This window comes from Thermobia domestica, chromosome 9 (genome assembly GCF_964235325.1).
Source record: "Thermobia domestica chromosome 9, izTheDome1.hap1.1, whole genome shotgun sequence".
Taxonomy (NCBI): Eukaryota; Metazoa; Arthropoda; class Insecta; order Zygentoma; family Lepismatidae; genus Thermobia; species Thermobia domestica.
This window is the reverse complement of record NC_137462.1, coordinates 216,661,279-216,683,085: the sequence shown is the minus strand read 5'-3', so window position 1 is coordinate 216,683,085 and position 21,807 is coordinate 216,661,279. Positions and strand designations below refer to the sequence as shown.

At 36.5% G+C, this 21,807-nt stretch overlaps 1 protein-coding gene across 4 annotated transcripts in view; it reads right to left on the bottom strand.

Annotated features, from left to right (window-relative positions):
* Positions 1 to 17,239, bottom strand: part of LOC145660596 (uncharacterized) — a 71,789-nt gene extending 54,550 nt beyond the window's left edge. For 2 of the 4 annotated variants that reach the window (XM_081725854.1, XM_081725855.1), the window contains exon 1: positions 16,973 to 17,239. The gene's annotated coding sequence lies outside the window, so the exon portion shown is untranslated. The remainder of the gene's footprint in view (positions 1 to 16,972) is intronic. The other 2 variants (XR_014126839.1, XM_081725853.1) reach the window with 2 other exon arrangements.
* Positions 17,240 to 21,807: the final 4,568 nt, after the last annotated feature.

The following is a 21,807-nucleotide window of genomic DNA, read 5'->3' as shown; positions in this document are numbered from 1 at the left end:
CGAATATGAGATGTAGTTAAACAAAATATAGATTAAGATTGAAATATCGATAATAATCAGGACATACCATAATAATTAACGTCTTATTAACATCATAGAACTCAAAATAAGATACGAATAACGAAATCATAATAAAAGTAAAATCAATTGAATACGATCTTCTCGGACATCGAAAATCCATCCTAAGTTACTTGGCTAACAAATTCCTCATAGAAAACAAAACTTATTAACTTCAATTTATACCCTAGCATTACAAAGATGCTTTTAAATATACTTCAATAACATGGAACACGAATAATGTGATTGATAATACAAATATCAAAGAAAACACATAACATTAAGACATATGTACAAAGATTAAATAACATAAAGTAAAATACAACAAACCTAAAAATCATAATGATAGTTAAAGCAAAATCCATTGAATACGGTCTTTCCGAACATCGGAATTCCAGTCTTAAGTTACATGTCCAACACGTTCATTCAAGTCACATTGGAAGTCACAAATAGAAACATAATATTGCGCATTATTTACTTCTTGAGTTCTTCGTTTCTTACATTGAGAATTTTCGTGATCTATGAGATTTTAACGAAGTCCACATCGAACGAAATTAGATCTAGGGCTTACATGCTCCTTAGGTGTACGTGATCATACTACACTAGGATTAGGTTGAGTTACACAATCATTACCACTGTTACTACTAGAATTAAGTTCATTTACATCACCGGTAAAATTAGGTTCGGTTCTCTTTCGTTTTACTGATGTCGAGATATCGTGTGTCTTAACATATCTGTACCTATTCTTTCCACAATGCTCACGATACTTTGTCCTACCACGGGTTTTGTTTCGTCTGTGATTAGGTTCAGTTGTATACCGGTACACATGAATTTAACATCTTTCTGCACATTGGAATCACACTTCAATCGCACATGAATGGATCGAAGTTGGTCTCGATTAATGTTAGTTCGGTTCAAGTTGTCACTATATTGTACCATTGAAGAATTTTCAAAATTTTGCAACGTCACACCTGGATGACTGAAATTAATGCACTGCATTACGTTCTGCGAAGACACCGTTCGCTAACATCATTCTGGTCTTTTCGTTGAATACACAATTCAACACTTCCAATTCAGTTGAACAATCACTACAAGCATTGATGGGAACGCACGCTTTCTTTCTGAATTTCACAAATATTGGAATCAACTTTCTTCCTGCTACATGAACCATAGGATTAATATCATGTTGGATATACGGGTAACGCAGACAGTTAATAGCGTTCTCAAGATGAGGATGGTCTTAACTTTTCACATACTGATACATATCAGAATCTTCATTATACACAACATCAGTAGGACAATTAAAAACTTTTGAACGAAGAGAAAAGTTAGGATAATCTGATCCAATCAGTACGGCAGTACGCTTATACGAACATTCAGCTAATTTCATACAAACATTCAAATCAATAATGTCATATTTCTTCGTCGATGCAAACTTTGGATCCGCAGCAGGTTCAGGTTCATTTAACGTATTCCTGGTGACTGACGATGAAGTTTCTTCGCTAATTGTTTGTTTCAATTCTTGCCTTCGTACTGTTCTTTGATCTATCCATTGATTTAGTTTTTCCAGTTGTTGATTCACTTTAGCAAACTGTTCAGCTTGGTCCTGAGCTTGGTTCTTAATCTGTAGAGATAGTTCCTCGCTACTTCGAGCGTGGTCTTTGAGTTGCCGTGATATTTCTCTTAAAACTTGCAACATGCTATCGGATGAATTTATTACTTGGTTGTCCATTATGGCTCAATCTTGATCGCTTTTTACTATGCTTCGAAAACGATACTTTTCACTTTCGGATTTCCGGCACCATATACAACGATTAAAAAATATCACTCTGGTTTCTTTCTTTCTTTATATATATATATATATATATATATATATAATAATAATAATAAATTCCAGCCATTAAATAATACACATTCCATTCCGTAGTTTGATTCCATTTATTTATTTATTTCTATATGTTGTCCTGACAACGACGTTCCAAAACCTCATTATTTAAAACATATGAATATCTTTATATATTAACATTATCGACGATCATATTATTCTTTCTCTTCTTCTGCAGCCAGCCTAGTACATATTTCGAATAACTTATGACCCAAAGTTACAAATATACAATACTGTTGTAATATTGGGTGTGTTACACGAAAATGGAGAACTCTGTCGGACAGTGTGTTTAAAAGGACCATCATGAGAATACATACAGGTATGGTAAAAACAGTGAACACGTTTAACTCCAGTGAGTGAATTACGTGAGACTGATTTACAATTTACAACAGTTTTACAATTAAGGATAGGAAAAAGGAGGGAGAGAAAGAAAGAAAGAACTAAAGACATCTAGAATGTGTGTACGTATCAAAAGAAATTTCTTGGCAAATATCATAATCTTTTTAGACAAGTGTGATCCGATTTTCTTCAATGCCAGAAAGGTCGGGAAAAAAGGGAGCAAATACGACTGTGTGGAAATAACGCGTAATCATCTGAAAAGGAAGCAAAACCAACCAGTGAAACTCATTTCTGGCAAGTGTCTTTATTCAACGTGCTACAAAACAATATTTGTTTGTGTAGATGTAGATAATATGGAACCAAAGTGACCAAGAATATGTACCTGCACAATCTAACCTAAAAGAAGTAGATGAAATGTGTGTGGTGAGGTATGTATGTCACCAGTATCAAAACGTGCTGAAACACAGAAGGGTGCATTATGTAAAGTACGAGAATAACAAACACACTGCAAAGAAACTTGTAGCAATCGTTTTCGGAAAGTGTGATCGTAGAGGGAAAACAGTGTTGTGCTAATCCTTTGTGCAAACAATATGATATCCTTAAATTATTCTATATAAAGATCAATATAATTATAAAATTGCATTGACAATTAACGTGTATTAACAATGTATTTATATGATATTGTTATATATTACAAATTTAAATTTTGTAATGTTATTCTTTATCTTACGCTATATAACTTATTTATTGTTATGATATTATTTTCATATTTTTATTTATTATTTTTTTACAGAAAGATAAACAGTAAATTCTGAACAGTTAGTTATAAAAGGAAAACTTCTAATAATTTTTCAGGAGTTAATGTACCTAAAATGGAAGCCACATTTTCTCGCTGAACTGCTATGCTGATACGTTGTATCAGAAAACTAGTAGCCCGCTTGTCACCAGTAAGTTGTGCAATACTTTGGACTACTTCTTTGATGAAATTGAGCCCTTCAAGGCTCCAAATGCCGTTCGATTCAATGGCTACGGGCACGAACATGTATCTATCGAGCAGATTTTCTTCTTTTCTCGCATTCTCTGCGGGCTGCAATAGCTCCTTTTCGAGATGAAGAAAGAGTGAGATTAGATGACGCGAAAGTGTCAGAGCAGGTGAAATCCCAGAGAAGAATCCTTCCCCTTTTCCATGGTACCAGCGCCATGCCATCAGATCTGTTACATCCCACAGGTTCACGAACAGATTCCGCCGATGTGAGTGCTCTCCAGATGTCATTCGCGTTCGAATGCCTCTCAAGTCTTCCGGAGCTACTTATACAAGACAGACCGTGTACACCATTCTGCTTGACTGATGCACCACATTTAGAGCAGATATGTGATTCACAGATGTCTACTCCTAGGCGAAGTGCAACTGCAATACGAAAACTTCCGTTTGGAAGGTGCAGTCCTAGCGTGTGTGAAGGTAATGCCTGTCGCCAAGCACCTGAAATTGGTGATGAGGAGGCGAGAAGTCTAGCCTTATCCTCTTGACCGTCTTCTTCTTGTAATAACACTGATTGATATAATTTGATGATTGGCTTGTCCCAAATTGATTGCGAACTTCTGCCCGTTATTTCAGGAGGGCGTAAACCAACTAGGTTAGACCAGTCAGATATGCAGTCTTGGACATCGGATTCTATGTGAGGCTCGTTTAGTTGGTTGAGGAGTATCTCAATGGTATGCCGGGAGCCATAGAACTACGCTAAAAATGAAGGATACGCCAAATCGACAACCCGACGAATACCAAGACCTCCAGAATCAACTGGAAGGGAGGCCTGTATCCATGCGTTGCTAATTAGGTTACAGTTGAGTAACGATTCCAGTCCACATTTCAGAACGGTGTCAAACTTCTCTAGTAAATCGACTTCACGCCAAGAAGTAGAACGGCGTAAAAAATAGATTAGTCTTGGTATGGAGAACGACGCACGAAGGAGATAAAAAGCTGAATGTGCGGAGACTAGGGCCAGACGTGACAAGAAAAAAATCTAACATTTTAGTTTTCTCGACTAACAAATTACGTGTTGCCTCTGGTGAAAAGGCTGCACCAAGTAGAAAAGCTGACGAGATTGTGATAAGTTGTATTCCCGGTGCTGAATTTTTAAATTGTGAATATAACACTTCCATTTGATCTTGGAAATTCCTAAAAATCCTACTTCACACTTCATAAAATTTAAGTGTAGTCCGATGTCTGCTGCCATAGTTCGAATATTGTGTAGTTCACTTATAACTGTGTCAGGATCTTCTGCTCTGGTGCCATCATCTAAGTACCAGATATTTAATTCAGTGTTAATCCTAGACACTATGGACTGAATTGTCATGGCGAACAAAGCGGGACCTAGAGGATCGCCTTGTTGTACTCCACGTTGCGAGAGTATAATCTTATCCCCTAGAAATATATTACTTGGTTGCGCATAGCATTGATAGACATAGTGATAAATCGATGGAAAATTGATTTTAATTGTGAGTAGCATTGCGTCTCGGTTTAGTTGATTACAATGCCAGGTTAATCTGTGGTCTCTAGCTAAAGCTATCCTACTAAGAAGTGATTGAGATACCAAAAAATATGTAATCGCTGGGAGACATGTTAGGAGAATACAGAGGATGAGAGAGAGTTTAATACTGCAAATCATGAATAGTCTGCACCTTCGTTTGAGGGCGAGTATTGAAGTCCGTGGGCCTACATAGGTTAACATTGAAATGAACATTAGAACACAATACCTGTTTAATATTGATAGGGGCTTGCTGACAGGTTTGCAGTGTATTTGACGGGTTTTTTTCTATTGTAAAGATCCTTGCGACCTATTGAGTCTTCCCCACTGTACACTGTAAGTTAAATTCGTGTTGAATTAAAACTATATTTGTTTAAATTTAAAACTGTTGACCGTTATCACCTGTGCATCACAGACAGCAATCCGCCAGTAATTCTTTGTTTCCGTCCGGCGGGAGCTCATGTGGTTCGGAGTCCACGTTAATCAGTAGGTTCACGTCTCATATAGCCTCGCTGCTGAAAGGGACGATAAACTCAAAATCACAGCACACACATTTTTTTCGCCTTTGTTTTAGCCCATAAGTGTCTTTGTTCATGAGCCCCTTCGTGGCTAAGCGGTTAGCGTACGCGCCTTTGACGTGGGAGACTCTGCGAGAGCTCACGTGGCTCTTAGTCCACGTTAATCAGTAGGTTGACGTCTCATATAGTTTCGTTGCTAAACGAGATGTTAAACTCAATGTCTTTGTTCATACATTTCTTTGTGCGTGGTTTTCCATATATGTGGCGTGGACATTAAATTTTGATTTCTACGCCATATGTATCTAATTACATACACACCTATAGAACGAACAGAACAAACTTGGAATATCTATATTTTTTGTGTATGGAAAATCATCACGCGGCGCTGCACGGGAGATCCGTGTGTATGGAATTCCATACGCATGGCAATCAACGTGTTAAGGAATGTATAATAATAAGAATTAATAATAAACAAAAAAGGATACGATCACTTGCATAATTTATAAACATAAGTTAACACTTATTAAAGCATATAAGTGCAATGGAATTACGTTGTTTCTTTCCCTTCCTGAACGCAACAGCCCTTATTGTGCCAAGGCGTAGAAGAGAACTTGTGGCACTCACGACTTTGAGGCGGTGTGTGGTCAAAACACCGGACCCCTTTATTGTTAGTCCTAACTTTTTAGACGGATGCAGTTATTCCTGGTAGAATATACAAGCAAATAGACTTTTCTATTACTATTAAAGTGAATAATTATTCACTCATTCCCTCAATGTGATACTTGTAGTTGGTTAACTGTATACAGACAGCTGATCCATGGAAGAATAGTTGTTAATAATAATAATAATAATAATAATAATAATAATAATAATAATAATAATAATAATAATAATAATAAATAACAAACTCGACAAATATTATTGCAAATAATAGGAAAAAGTTTGCGTCACACTCTTCCATGGATCAGCTTGCTTGACATACCAGTGTGCCGCGTTATACCGATTGTGGAACGCTGGAATATACGGTATGGCTTTTTAATTTTTCCCAACTATTTCAACTGCTTCAATTGAAATGGATCTATAATAATAAGATTGAATTTAGTCTTCTTACTCTTCGATTTAGAAATAAGGTTCGCGAGAATTTCATTAAAAAAATAATATACTCAGAATTTTATATAGTTTGTTTTATTCGAAATTACATAGTTCCTGCAACTGTGTTTTGACTGAAATTATTTGAAATGAAATCTTTTATGCCGGCTAGGCTAAAGGAGACAGTGATGATGAGAAATGAATGAAATGGTCGAATGAAGAAAGTGGGAGAAAACGGGAGAACCCCGAGAAAACCCACGCACACGGTGTTTGTCAGCACAAGGTTCACTTGGCACGAGCAGGGATCGAACCAAGGACTCCATGCACCAGAGGTGAATGCTCTACCACTGAAACACCGCGGCCTCTGAAATTATTTAAAGGAGAAAGGGACTACTTTATGAAAACTTGATGACGAACACATTTATTTAAAAAAATACCAGCTTTTCGTGAAATATTGCTTATAGACAGGGGCGCATTAAGGCTTTTGGGGACCTGGAGCCGATTATTTTAAGGTGGCCCTATGTTACGAATAGTTCCAGAGCATACATTTTCTTTGCTGCCTTCCACAGCCTCATAGGCTTATCGAAACACCGAGAACTATGCTGTAATATTTTAGTGTGCTCCAAGTTTACAATAATTAGTTTAGTTACATTCGTTATTAACAGTTAAATAATTATATTCATTATTAACAGTTAAATACTGCTGATGGAAAGGCTTAAATCTAGCAATACCGCGAGCGTAACGAACCGAAAGAAATTTGCATAGGTCTGAAGCCTATAATATAATAAGTTGATTACTATATTTTAGTATTAAAAAGAGGGATTTTAAGGAGCCCCCTGAGGTTGGGATACCGGAGCCTGGTCTCCATTGGTTCCGTCCTTAATCCGCTAATGCTTATAGATTCAAGGGTCCGGGCTAAAAATTCCGGCCCGTGTACACCGCTAGCCCCTGTGTATATGCTATCTTTGGAAATACAGTAGTTTCGCTAATCCAACATAAAACAGGCAGGCAGAACGCCGGAATTTATGGATGTGTTAAGAAAAGACCTATTAAAAATTAAACTATGATATAATTTTACATATTACGCATCTAATACAGAAGGCTGTTTCAGCCTTATGGTAGTGAAGTACAGATCCGTGCCCTAGGGCGTAAAACCCCGTTTCCATCAGCGATCATATTCGATGTGAGAGCCCCGTTGGTGAACGATTGCACGACATCATAGTTTCCACTGAAGGAGACCTCTATTGAGCACTGCCTGATCCAATTTCGCCCACTCCTCCTTGCACACTTTCCAAAGGTCACCAAGTGTGGTCGGACGATGTTTATGGATGTTCCGTTTGAGGAGGCCGAAAGCACAGAAGTCCATAGGGGATCTGGGGTCTTGACGGGGATGTCTCGAAATGGGATAGTATTTACACCTCTCCTGGTCCATACGTGTCATGTAGGCCACCGTTCGTTTGGCAGTATGACTGCTGGCCTTGTCCTGGTGGATGAACACTCTGCCAGTATCATTGCCATACAAAGCCGAGGTATGTTGGCGATATATGGGTTTCAGTACATGCTCGATATAATACGCTGCATTCACTTTGACATTTGATGACACCCGGTGTATCGGAAGCTTTTCTTTTGCACAGAAACCCGTCACTACCATAAATCCCTCTGGAAAACTATCCTTGCATGAGCGAACCCACTTTGCATGATCGGTTCCATCACTGCGGCGGTAGTAAATTGCACGCATCTTCTGGAATCCTGTCAAACAGACCCATGCTTCATCTCAGGTGATCACATAACGCCATTTTTCACCTGCCAGGTAACCTTCATACAGCCTTTTGCATGCCATCCGCCATGTGCATTGGCTTCAGAACATGGACCCGCCGCTTGTGTGCACTTCTGAATCCCAAATTGTCGCGTATGATTCGGTGTACAATCACAGTTGACCGTCCAACACGCCTCACTATGTCACGTTGGGTGGGTGGATTCTCCTGGGTCACAAACCGGCGGACCTTGGCAATGACGTCTTGACTGCGTTGTGGAGCCGTTGCTTCTTTTGCCCCTTTTGACGACGCATGGCAATGGTTTGCTCCCGGTTTACATTGCGATGGATGGCTGCATTAATTCCCTTATCAGACACTGTGAACCTTTCTTCTTGCACTGTGTTCTTAATTCGGCTATAGCTCTAGCCTATATCAGAAAGTGCTACGATGTAGCCCTCGCAAAAAGGGTCGATTTTCGGCGGCATTTTGCTCACACACGTCTCTCCTCTGCACGGCTTGTACACAAGTGTCTGGCTACTCCGTACTGAGTGCGTCACGTTGCTGACGCGAAACTAGCGTCTCTGGTGGCGTCTGCGAATTGCTACCATAAGGATGAAACAGCCTTAAGTAATCATGTTTTGTAAGAAATAAATATAATGCATTGAATCAGGGACGTATATTCCTGTCCCCTTGCAAAACTCACGCATTTAATATGTCCCCTTCCAAAACTCACGCACTTTTTAATAAACCTTTTTTCCTTTTGAGGTTCTTTTATATCAGATTACTTTGAGGCGGTGTCCAAACTGTGGGCAATACGTTGTTGTTATCATTCTAAGAACATACTGTAATGCCATTGATACCAGGTGGAATTAATGAACACTTTTAAATGGGATTACAATTTCGATTCTGCTCTGTTTATAACGTTAATGTAATAGAACGATACACTCATTGCCATTTGCTATTTTTGTCATGTGATATGCGTAGCAGACAGTTTTCTTTACATGTGTTTCAAAAATATTTTTTGATTTCGTTTGTGCTACAATGCAGTTTGTTTAAAGTAAACCGGTTCATAAATGAAAAGTAAGAAAAGGTTTAAGAGAAATACAGAACTGATGCATTCTTCTTCTTATTATTATTTATATTTTTGAAACATTAGAATTACGTGCTTACGAGGATTCGTGTTGGGCCCCCTCCGAAAAGAAAACCTGGAGTAGACGTATGAGTCATGGTGTAGACGGGCGTGCTAGGCGATCGAGTCCAGAGCATCAAAAACAGACTTAGACCACAACTTGCAGTTCTTGCCGATTGATGCTACTTTTTACCTGCAATGATATGTCGGATAATACGATATGTGGAATAAACGAAGGTCAGATAAGCGAGACCATGGCGAATTGGTGTTTCATGCACCTAAACCTGTAGAATATTTGTGCAGAAAACATCTTTCACTCACTAGCTAAATTTGTGGGTATGATGGCACATCTTGCCTTATAAAGTATACTCCTATAAAGAATATATATATATATATATATATATATATATAGCATGCTGAAAACCTAAAGAAGACCAACTTCAATAATTTTCTATAGCTTTCTTTCTTAATAACGGGAAACGTGTTCATTTTATCACGATAATCACGTTTGGTACTAAGATGTCTGTTTTTGTCTAATTTTTCACATTTTATTGAAGTCAAAATTGTTATTTTTCCAAGAAAAGAGGATGGGAGAAGAAGCTATACAATAGCATAAACTGAAAACAATCGCTATTACTAATGGTACACTAATCCTGAATAAATAAGTCATCAGAGGAAAAGTTATTTTCTTATTATATTGTTTCGGTTAACATAAAAACTATACACCTTCTATAATGTTTTGTAAAAAAAATAAATAAAATGGATGGGATTCGATCTAGTGCCAAAACAGTATAAGAACTACCAGTCCGCCACTCTACCCACTTGACCACAAAACTACGTTTTGTTGCCTGTCTTTCTCTTAACAAATAAATGCTCATGGCTATAGAGCATGTCACTTCCAAACTTAAGGAAACAGTTTTCCTCATTGTTTCTATATTTCCGTACAACAATTTGGTTACAGAAGCTAATTTATATATTTAGCAGACAATTTAAACCTTAGATCTAAGCCAATGAATGCAATATTTTATTCCACTTTCCAGTTCCTTGATTCAGCTCTCCCCCTACCAATCGTGTTATTCCCTCTGCAATCGTGCTCTGCTACTGCAAAATCTCTCGAAAACAATATTGCCAGTATACACAAAACCGAGCATAATTTTGCTTATATTTTTATTATTTTATTATCTTTTTTGGAAATATCTTCTTAGATGAATTGCTTTCTATCATCTCCACTTACTAATAACTGAATTTTACCCATAAACGTAAGGAAAATGGAATAATTGGGAAAAATCGTGGTTACAGTATACGCTTTTTTTTTTTTTTTTTTTTGCATGAGGGTACATTTTAGATGTAACTCATCAACTATTTAAAGAAGGTTTTACCCATTTACTTTAGTGATAAGACGAACGTCCGGTACAAAAACAAAAAGAATCAGCTAAACCTGTCATCACGAATCTGACTTTAGTCTCTCTGCTGAGTGGAACTTTTCTGAGTTTGTCCATGATAAACGCTCGTGCGAAGATGTAGGTGCTACAACCAAACGAGAAGCGTCAAGAGATAGTCTTCAAAGAGCATACACTAACCAGATCATGACCGCTCAAGCTATAGGCAAGGTTGGCAAAAACCATTATTTTTATTGAAAAAACCAAAGAATCCTTTTTTGTTTGTTCGTTTGTTTAAACCAGGTTTTTATGGTTTAAATAATTTGCTCTAAGTATTTATATGAAATATGGAAAGAAACAAGTTTGTTTCGCCCTGGTGTTATTATGCTGGAAGGCTTCACATAAGCTTAAAGCGGAATCCAAACTGCTTCTCGGCTTACATCCGAGAGAAACTGTCCTCCATTTGAACTCGAAACCGCAACTAATTGTCTACAAATACGATACGTCTGCCGAGTCACTCAAGAAGGACTCTTGACAAAAATTCGTTGTACTAATCTTTATATACTTGCTAATATAATTGTCAAGAGTAATTTCAGAAGGACAAAAAGATAAACAGTTGCACAAATGAAACCATTATACAGAATTGAATGTGGACAATTTCAAAATACTGCAGAGTACAGAACTAGTTTAGTCGAAGTTAGTTCACTACGACTTTTGTTAGCCCAAGTTAAAGAAATACTACTTAATTTGCATATCAATAAGAAAAGTGAATACGAATTATTTGAGTCCATTTTGGCTCTGACCAATTTATACATAAATAGATACTAAAGATACTTTTGATTTCAATAAATGCCTCTCGTGGGGTTTGTATGACCCCCCTTCCAAAAAAAGTACGGCAATTCGAATTTAGCAATAGTAAATATTATTAAAAAAGGAAACAATATTTAGAATTTTCCTTTGATTGCAATTACATAGCAATAATAAACTATAAAAAAATTACAAAAGAAACATTCCTAAACTTATAAAAAAAAGTTGCTTTTGTAGTATAATCTCTTTGAGTAATGAATGGGGAATTTAGGTCTGAATATAATACGAATAATATACGGAAGTGAAACTGATAACCCATAAATGTGTGTTCATCAAGATTTTACAAACACTTACTCTTTTACTAACATTTTTTCGTTTTTTGGTTTAAACCAGCCAACCCTGTTTGTAGGACTTTTGTCAAATAATCATCACAGGAATCAACTACATATTTGTTTCCACTGAAGCTGTAGAAATTATTGGTTCTATCCTTGAGAGAAAATTTGCCAAATGGAAACCTATACCTTATCTTAGATCAAAACACAGATTTGTACCGCTTTAGCACAAGCACACTGCTATGTAACAAAATTCTGTGAATAGAACATGTACAGATAACATCTGTGCCCACGGAATTTCACTGTTCTAATTTTCACATCTAGGACTTCATTGTGCGCGTTTATAAACACCAGTGATGGCTGGCAGTAGTTAATGTCAATCAGGAGAATAATGATTTCTACGTTCGGTTCTTAAATCCAGCGGAACCAACATCTGCGAAGTTAACTGAAGCATCCTGCATATCTTTGTCACATGTTTTGCGGGTATTTACACTTTAGGAACTGATAACACCTACAGGGAGAAGCTATCGTATTACAGAAAAAATATGCAAAGAAATTTCTCTATTACAAATGCCTATTATAAATTAGATTATTTTATCACATGTGCTTTTTAGGACCTGTTTTGTCCATGTTTTGTTACTAACATGTCATTTTACTGTTCTACTCATATTTAGTTCTACTTTCATGTACTGTACGTTTTACAGATGAAAGAAATACGCCACTGCCTAGTATCTTGACATAATTTTATACATAACTTCCCAACGTTAGTCTGTACATCTGACAACTCAAACTCTGTTATTTATTTTTTAACCAGCGTAGGTTTCAGAATTTTTGCATTTTCCCCCGCCGGAGATACACAAGTGCAAATATTGGAAAAATTCCGTTTGTGAACATATTTGGTGTCTTATAAAATCATCACGAATCATTTCTACGATGTCCTATTTCGTTCAGCTGTATACTGTGTGAAGACAAATACAAAGTCGATATTCAACATTTTTCGCTCAATACCTTCCCACAATTCCCGGGGCTTGAAAATGGCAATTCGGCTGATGCTCACTTATAACTTCGTGATATTATCAGAGACAATTGAAACTGAGGCGGTAGAAAGTTTCTAGCACCACACTGAAGGTCACTTTGTAACATTTGCACTGGTTTATTTAATATTTGTACCCTTCTTCATTTCTAAGAAATTATATTTCATGTGTATCCTGATTTGCCGCACACCACATTCCGTGAGCATCTGGAACGAAATCCGATATTTCTAATTGTACCATTGTTTTTACCAAACATGTACCAATATATGTGCAAATTATCAGAATTTTCAAAAATGATCCTGCAACAACCATTGTGCGATTTTCGGTGGAATGCCCCTTAGTAAGACAGCGGGATTGAAACTGCCATATTATGCTGTATCGCTTGTTTACCTAATATAGCATTAATATGCGAACTCATACAGTCCAGAATTTAACTTGGTTAATAAGACAGTTGGTTTGAAACACTGTTATTTTCTGCTCGGCAGTATTTTGCTTCTCCCTCAATTTTACATATACAAGATCTTCATTATTACTTACTTCATAAAAAATAGCTAAGCCAGCGAAGAGGATTAGAAGCCCCGTAGGGCTCGTTGTTTTCTACCTTTATCACAATTTAGACTAAAAAAGGAAATTGGTTCTGGAGCCATGAAACAAGTTGGGGGAAATACTAAATGCCATCTTTATGCTCTACTGCCCGTTTACCTAATATAGCAACAATAAGCGAACTCGCCTTGTCCAGAATTCATTTTGTTTTCTCTCTACTCATCCGACACTGATTATACTTCTTACTCTTGTGCTGACATTTCCTCTGATTCTATTCACTTCCCCGTAAATTTTGTATTTCGGGGTCGCCATCCGCAGCAGTTAACTCTGAGTACCCAATAAGCATATATGCTATTGTTGCACAGTCGTTCGTGTTATAACTTACGTTGTTCATAAATACTCATTACTTTAGTCCTCAAGTGCACCTAAAATTCTAAAAGCACCCATAATCTATCATCGAATTTCTTTACAATGCTCTTATTACTTAAAAGCAACGCATAAATGCCGGGGAGTAGGTCCAAGAATATAAAAATTAAACCTAAGCTTTAACATTTTGGACCTACTGTGTGGTGCAAACATTCACAAAGTCCATTAACCCCCGCCAGCTTATAAAATACGCCTTAGGTTTAAGCTAGATTATATTGGGCTCTGTTCAGTTTGGTACAGGAAATCGTGCAGCTTAATGGACTATTAAAAAGCACTGAACTTTACTTATGGCAAAGGTAAGGAAAATGTGCATCCGCGTTAGACCGTTTGGCTAATCTTCCACAGATGGTGGCTCCGGATTAGACCCACCTGAACCTGTTTTGAACGTTTTATTACTATTTATTTGTTATTACTTTAATATACCTTGTCTAGAATTACACCTCTTTTATTTCTATCGTTCACTCTTTTAAGAGTTAATAACATTTTTTCTTATTTTAATGCTTTCTTTACTCTTCACTAGATACATCATCTGAGTCAGAGCGCAAAATTTCAAAGTCAGTCACATGCCAATTAAGAATGGATGGTACCCAGTATCTCTCACGTACAAATTATGACAATTCCCCCTTCCCCGAGCTTTAATTTGACAAAGAAAGATTTCACAGCCCCTGTTTTCTCTCATTCAGTGACAATTAATTCCGTGCGGAACAGAAACTGCGCAGCCCTGAGTGTTTAGGCAGAAACCATTCGTACTAAAGACTGGTCGCCAGTTCAAAATTTCTAGTCGCCAATGGCGACCTGGTGACTGGAAATTTTGCGCCCTGTCAGATTTATATTACTGCGCAAAATTGGTACCTTTTAACTATTGCAAACTATGCACTACTCAGAAACAACGGAAGCAATGAATCCTTACCTTCTCATGTTTCCAACCAGCACTAAAACAATACACTATTACGGTGTATGTAATTAAACTTTTAGAGGGCATTGGGTGCGAAGCTCGTATCAAATACATGTCCATGGAACCTCAAAAATTCCAAAATACATACGGAAATACTTCTTTCCTGTACTAGACTGTCACACAAGGGGATACTTATATTCATAAAATACAAGCTTCCCTTAGCAGGAAATGCACTCTCATTGAATTAGAGTGTGTTTAAGGAAAACGTTGCATTAATAGGTCCTGATCGGCTTCAGGAGGGCTGAGTACAACTACAGCATATAGCACATATAGCATATAAACTGCACTGTACATGTTCACTAAAGACACGAATTTTAACCGAGTCAGAGGAAGAGTGCAGCAGAGAACGGCAGCGTAAGGGTGCGTCCGCATGGGGAGGCGCGTCAGCGATGATGGGTATACACATTAACAAGGTTAGTAGAAAACACTTTATATGACATAAAAACATGTGCCCTATATAAGGCGTAGCTTGCGACACTTCTGTGATCACCTTGGGTACTGCCTTCACTTAGCACTTCATGTCTTCCTTATGAAGTATTACATGGTAATGAGCACTTTCCGTTTTGAATTTCTACCTTAATATAAATAAAAAAAAGGTGAGATTCCGATATATTTTAATTACTTGTTTAATCCTATTGTGAAATTAAGTAACACTTCTTCTGTAGATTTATAAATTTATGCCTCATAAAATTGAATAGCATCCACAATTTTGCCCCATTTCGTTCAGATGCTCTACATCTCTGTTATACTCCATTACTGCAACATATATATAGGTCCTAGGTTAGCTAAGACAGAAATGCTGAAATACCGTATTTTACTCTATTGTTTTTTTTTTTTTTTTTTTTTTTTTTACCTAATATCGCATCAATACGTGAATTAACGTATTTTTTTATTTCCGTAATTCATCACCATACAGTGATTACCTTTTTTTCCTATTCTCATGCTGACATTTCCTCTGATTCAGTTCATTGCCCCGTAAATTTCGTACTTCGGGGCCGCCATCTGCGGCAGGTAACCCGATCACTTTATGACCAAGTTTTTACGTAGTCCATCAATATGTCAAGTTTCAACAACGTTAAACATTAATTGGGGGATCCTATGCCAAAACAGACTTAACTACATCTTGGGCGAAATTGATATAAAGTGACATTTATGTTATGAACTAAAAGTTTTATCATGCCAGATGAAGTTTGTAGCTTCTTCAGTATGCTATTCGTGGAGTAACTAATTGTGACAGGTGCATCCTGGGATCATAAACTTTTCAGTTTTCAACACAAATGTCACTATCTCAATTTCGTCAAAAAATGTAGTTAGTCTGTTTTGGCATGGGACCACCTAATTTACTTTACATTCTCACTTCAACCAAAGTTTACTTTGTTGCTTAATACATACACCTGCCTTCAAGAATCTTTGTACTTGACAATGACTGAGCCTTGCACTAACTTCCCTGGTAATAACAGATCGGGTTGAATATAGGCCTACGTCAAAACATTAATTAATAAAAGCGACTATTAAACATGTAATTCATGATAATGTGCACATTTTTCTTTTTATGTAATCTATCTCAAGCAAAACCAGGCCAAGAAATGAAAACAATAACTGAACAGTATTGAGAAATACCGTAAAAATATAATGGTGATACATAAGTACAACTGTATCAGTACGTTTGTATTAGACTATTACAATTTACATTTTCACATGCGCCAAAAGCCTCTCGTATATACGATCTCACTATACAATTTTAATTTCAAGGATAGTGTCAAGGATATCTATGACATAACTTTAAAGCTCTTGCCGCAGATCAGGGTTTACTTGGAATTCAATGACATTGCTCGTATTATGTTGCTACCGGTGTTTTTATTAATAAATATCCAAAACTTCAATCTTGTTCGTACAATTAAAACACTATGAATACAAGTTAAGAGTTTAAAATATAATTAATTATGGCTTGTTACGCTTTGTTCTACACTATCATAATTACGGGTCAACGTACTAAGATTTCTTTCATTTTCTAATATAGGAATCATACCAATAAAGCAAATTATTTTTTATTTATTCATTCATTTCAAACACTAGGTATAAATTTACTGCACAAGCATTCATATAAGAAGATATAATAGCGTAACTTCCAAACTGCGTCACAAAATGACAGACCTAAGTTTAATTGCTTTCATCTAAATAATTTTTCAATAGTACTTACATGAGTTATAAATTCACTACATTATTTCTCCTTTTAAAAAACAACACAAAATAAACCACATATCACACATCATGAAACAAAAATTATTTCTTCCTCACTAGATCATTTTGTGAATTTCCATTATTGATTATTGTAAATGATTTGCGCCTCCATTTGTCTATACTTTCATAACTTTTTTGAAACCCTTCCCCAATAACCTTCGTCGGCTTCGCTCTCTGGGGGTTAATCTGTGATATAAATGCCATCTTTAGAGGGCAGAAAGAAACATCTAGGGGTGTCCAGAAAGAGCGTCTTTCATAAAAATATTTATAAAATAACAATAAATATGAAAAGAGGCAGTGTTGAAGACAAATTTTAGAAAACTATTTTTTTTCTCAAACGGATAGTATACAATTGGAATAATAATACAAAGGGATTTAAATGGTTTAGAAGTGTATTTACATTCTTCATCTCGAGTAAGCTGTTCGTTAATCGAAGCAGGCATGAACACAAAGCGATTGAATAGGTATAGAGCAGTATCCGTTTTCTGTGCATGATGGCTGATCAAATATATGACGATTCGAAATATATACAGTATATATACCTACATAGATCTATTTTCTTTTCTAGTATATGTATGGTATCATATTGATTTGTATTGTCACATTATTTTTTGTGTTGTGAAGAAAATATTAATTTGGGCACAAAGACTCCGAATTATTGCAAGTAGAACATAAAGAATAATTTAATTTTAGTAATATCAGTGATAATAATTAATTAGCACCTAGACGATTTCAGGTGATTTTCCACTGGATACAGTAAATAAACCAATTATAACAATAATAATTGTAAGTGTTCTGTTGCGGTATATATATATATATATATATATATATATATATATATATATATATATATATATATATATATATATATATATATATATATATATATATATATACCGCAATATATATTACGTGATTGAATGGAGTTTATCGCCCCTTTCAGCAGGAGGCTAGTGAGATGGACTTACAGCTTAAGGTATGATCCAAGCAGTAAGTACGCCAGAAATTTTTATTTGGAGGGTTGTTCAAAATAAAAGGGGAGGGGGTGCTCTCAGAATAGTGATATACATTTTTAAACAAACCAGGGGCGTCATTTAGGGGGGCAGGAGGGGGCAATTGCCCCCCAAGGGTTTGAGAAATACATATACTTTAATTGATTGTCTACTAATATACTAGTACAAAACGCGAAAATCTTATGTCGGTGGTGCTCTTGCCCCCCCCCCCAAGCGAAGTCCGAAATGACGCCCCTGAAACAAACTCAAAGAAAATAGTATATTTTGTTACGCAGTAACAAAATACTACTACTACTACTACTAATAATAATAATAATAATAATAATAATAATGATAATTATTATTATTATTATTATTATTATTATTATTATTATTATTATTATTATTATTATTATTATTATTATTATATCAGCTCTTCGCAGGTGGTAGGTTCAATAAAGGAAGTCACACATTTGAGCATTTATTATTATTATTAAACTAAGTAATACAGTGAAACCTCTCAAAACGGACATCTGTGAAACACGATTATTTGTCTGCAAATGAGAGATGTCCCTAAAAGAAAGGGTTATCTTACATAACACCACACTACACATATTTATGGCATAGAAGAATAAAAGTTTGTGCTCTTATGAAGGTGTCCACTATTGAGAGATGCCCGTTAAGAGAGGTTTCACTGTATTAGAAATTAACCACCACTATTTTACCCAGTAATTACATATGAATTGATTACATATGAATTATTATAATTATTTTGCAAAATTCTGCCATTATTTCAATTTATTCACTCCCAGCAAGTTTTAGTGGGTGATTTTTTTTCCAAAATATTAATTGGGAAAAATTCCCTCGTCCCATGCTGATTTCGCATTTTAATACTATACATAGTAGCAATTTCATTATTTTAATATTCTAACCCTGTTGTTAACGCAAATTGTTGTAATATTATTTACTCTCTTAATCTCCGCTCAGAGTTGGCGTGGGTCAATGAAAACTTGACCCACGACCCACTGACCCACCACCCACCATGACCCACTCTGACCCACGACCCACCGTGACCCACTCTGACCCACCATCCACCATGACCCACTGTGACCCACGATGACCCACCACCCACCATGACCCACGACCCACCATGACCCACTCTGACCCACCACCCACCATAACCCACTCTGACCCACCACCCACGGTGACCCACTCTGACCCATCACCCACCATGAACTACTCTCATCCACTTTGACCTACTCTGACTCACCAAAATCCATCGTCACCAACTCTGAACACGATCCACGGCCTCTTCTGAACTGACTAAAGAGTTTACACTTGTAATAAAACAAGAGTGCGAAATTATCACTAATCGGAGTTTGAATTTCTAGTCAATCGCTCAAGCACAACTCTGTTACAATAACGGTGGATCTGACCTTTACGATATAAAATGGTAAAGTGTTTGTCAGTGAGGAAATTGAAGCAGTTCGAGGTGGGGGGAAATTAGTGTGTGCCTAAAATATACTTGTACTAAGAGAGTATTCTTGCAAGTGTTAATTTCTGAACGCATTCCCCAAGAAACTTGTATTCGCAGGAAAATATCCCTGTACAATATGGAAAAGGTTATGGTTTCTCAGTTCACAGTATTTTTCTCACATAAAACTTGAAAAATCAGTTTTTCATCTATATATATAAAAGAGAACGTACAAATCCTTTGTTAGCTCATCACGCTAATACGGCTGAACCAATTTCTTTCATTTTTGAGGGGTTATTAAGATTTGGACCCTACATGGTTTTTATCATATCACTTGAATTTTCAATTACCAGTGTCTTGAGATAATTGACCATTCAAGTGACCATGGCGAAAAAGTAAAAATTATCTAATTAACAAGGTTTATTGCGTTCCGGGGTGACCCCAGCGAAGCGGGGTGAACGCTGCTAGTAGTGTATAAAGGTGGTCTGGTACCCTATGTGAGAGCATTTACATAAAGCATGCTCATAATTGTAATTTGTGTAATCACTAAAACACCACGTTAAATGTAAGTTACAAATATGCATAATTGCAATTATTATGAATATTTATTCAAAGTAGTTTACCTAAAGCAAAGAAGAGACTTACTAAAAATTAGGTACAAAGTTGAATAACATAAGTAATTAGCCATTAGTAATACAAGTATACATTTTCCGTAACTCGTAATTTCCCACCTTAAAACAAATCTGAAATCGGATTTATTTCCTGTTGGTAACTTTTTCGTGGTAAATCGTCCGCAGCGGAATGATGTCCATCCTTCAGCCAAGAAATAACTAGCTCGTCTATTTCGAGCTTGTCTTGACGTGGGTCATTAACATTGATGAGCAACAAGTTAGACAATGTTTGAGCACTTAGTCTATTTCTAATATGTCATCTGTAAATTCATAAGGAGAAATCCCCGTTTGCACTCTGTCGTGGAAATTGATAATACTTCTACCCGATTTCTGCAACTTCTCATCGACAATCTACTTGTTAGACTCAAGTCTGATAACGATTTTTCTTGGTCAGGTTTGAAATACGCAGCAAGAAGTATAATCTCTCCATCACCATACAACATCTTTTCCATATCGACCATGTCAGTTGGCAATGTCGACCTATGGAGAACAGAAACTTCATCTACCACACCTTTGATAGGGAATCTTGTGAATAAATTATCAATTAAAGCCTGATAAACTGATGATTTCTTATTTGTTTATAAATTTATTTTTTGTAGTTACACATGAAGGTTTGATACCATTACCAAGTTTCCTTCCCCGTCTAGAAAGCGAAAGGGAACGAGGTTCCTGGAAAGTGTTCAGAGGTAAATGGGAATTTCCCTCCTTGTTTCCCTTCAATTACCACACAGCTGTTTGCCATGTGCCAAATTACGATGAATTTCAATTAAATTATCATAATATAATTATTTCCTTGTTGAATTATCAATACTTTTCAGTGGAAAAAAAGGATGAAATTTCAAAGTTCCAAATCAAAGTAAGTAGACCAACGTAAAGGGGAAAAAAGTGTAAAATTTTCCATACAATTATGCGTACAATCCAAACTTAAAAGTTCCGAGTAATTAAGCTTACAGTACAAATTTTATGCCTATTTTTTTCACAACTTTATGGGTTGATTGCCCTGTGCTGTAAGCGCTCCATATAATAAACATAAGCTTCAGCAATTATTATAACAGAAAGCAATGGATATATGAAGCCAAGCACTGTATTTTTTGTTTTTGATTTTTTTTCTTAAATAACATCGATCGTTTTCGATCATTTTTACTAGAGGTGGGCACGAGTCGAGCTGAAACTCGACTCGACTCGAAACTCGACTCGAATTCGAGTCGAGTTTCGAGCCGTGTGAAAGGTTGTTTTCTCGAGTCGAGTTTCGAGCTGAGTTACTGTTTTTGAGATCGAGTTTCGAGTCGAGTCAAGTTTGGTACATGGCTCGCTCGTTTAGCTCGTTTTAGCTCGATTTGAAATCATGGCCTGATTAAACTGTAAAGCGAAAGCCATGAGAAATGTAAGCCGTACTGTGGAATACTTTTAGTGTTGCTCACGAGAGGGGACACTGCTTGCATCTCATCTCGTCTCGATAACGAGAGCACAATAGATTTTTTTTTTAAATAAAAGGACAGCCTCAAATGTCGTGAGCACCAATATATTTATATACTGTAGTTTTTACGATCAAGGATGAGACCTGCACGATCGTATTTCTGAACTTAAGCTGAAGCCCAACCCGGGTAGTGATGTCAACGGGCTCGGCTCGGTTCAACTGAGCAAACAGCTCGAGCCG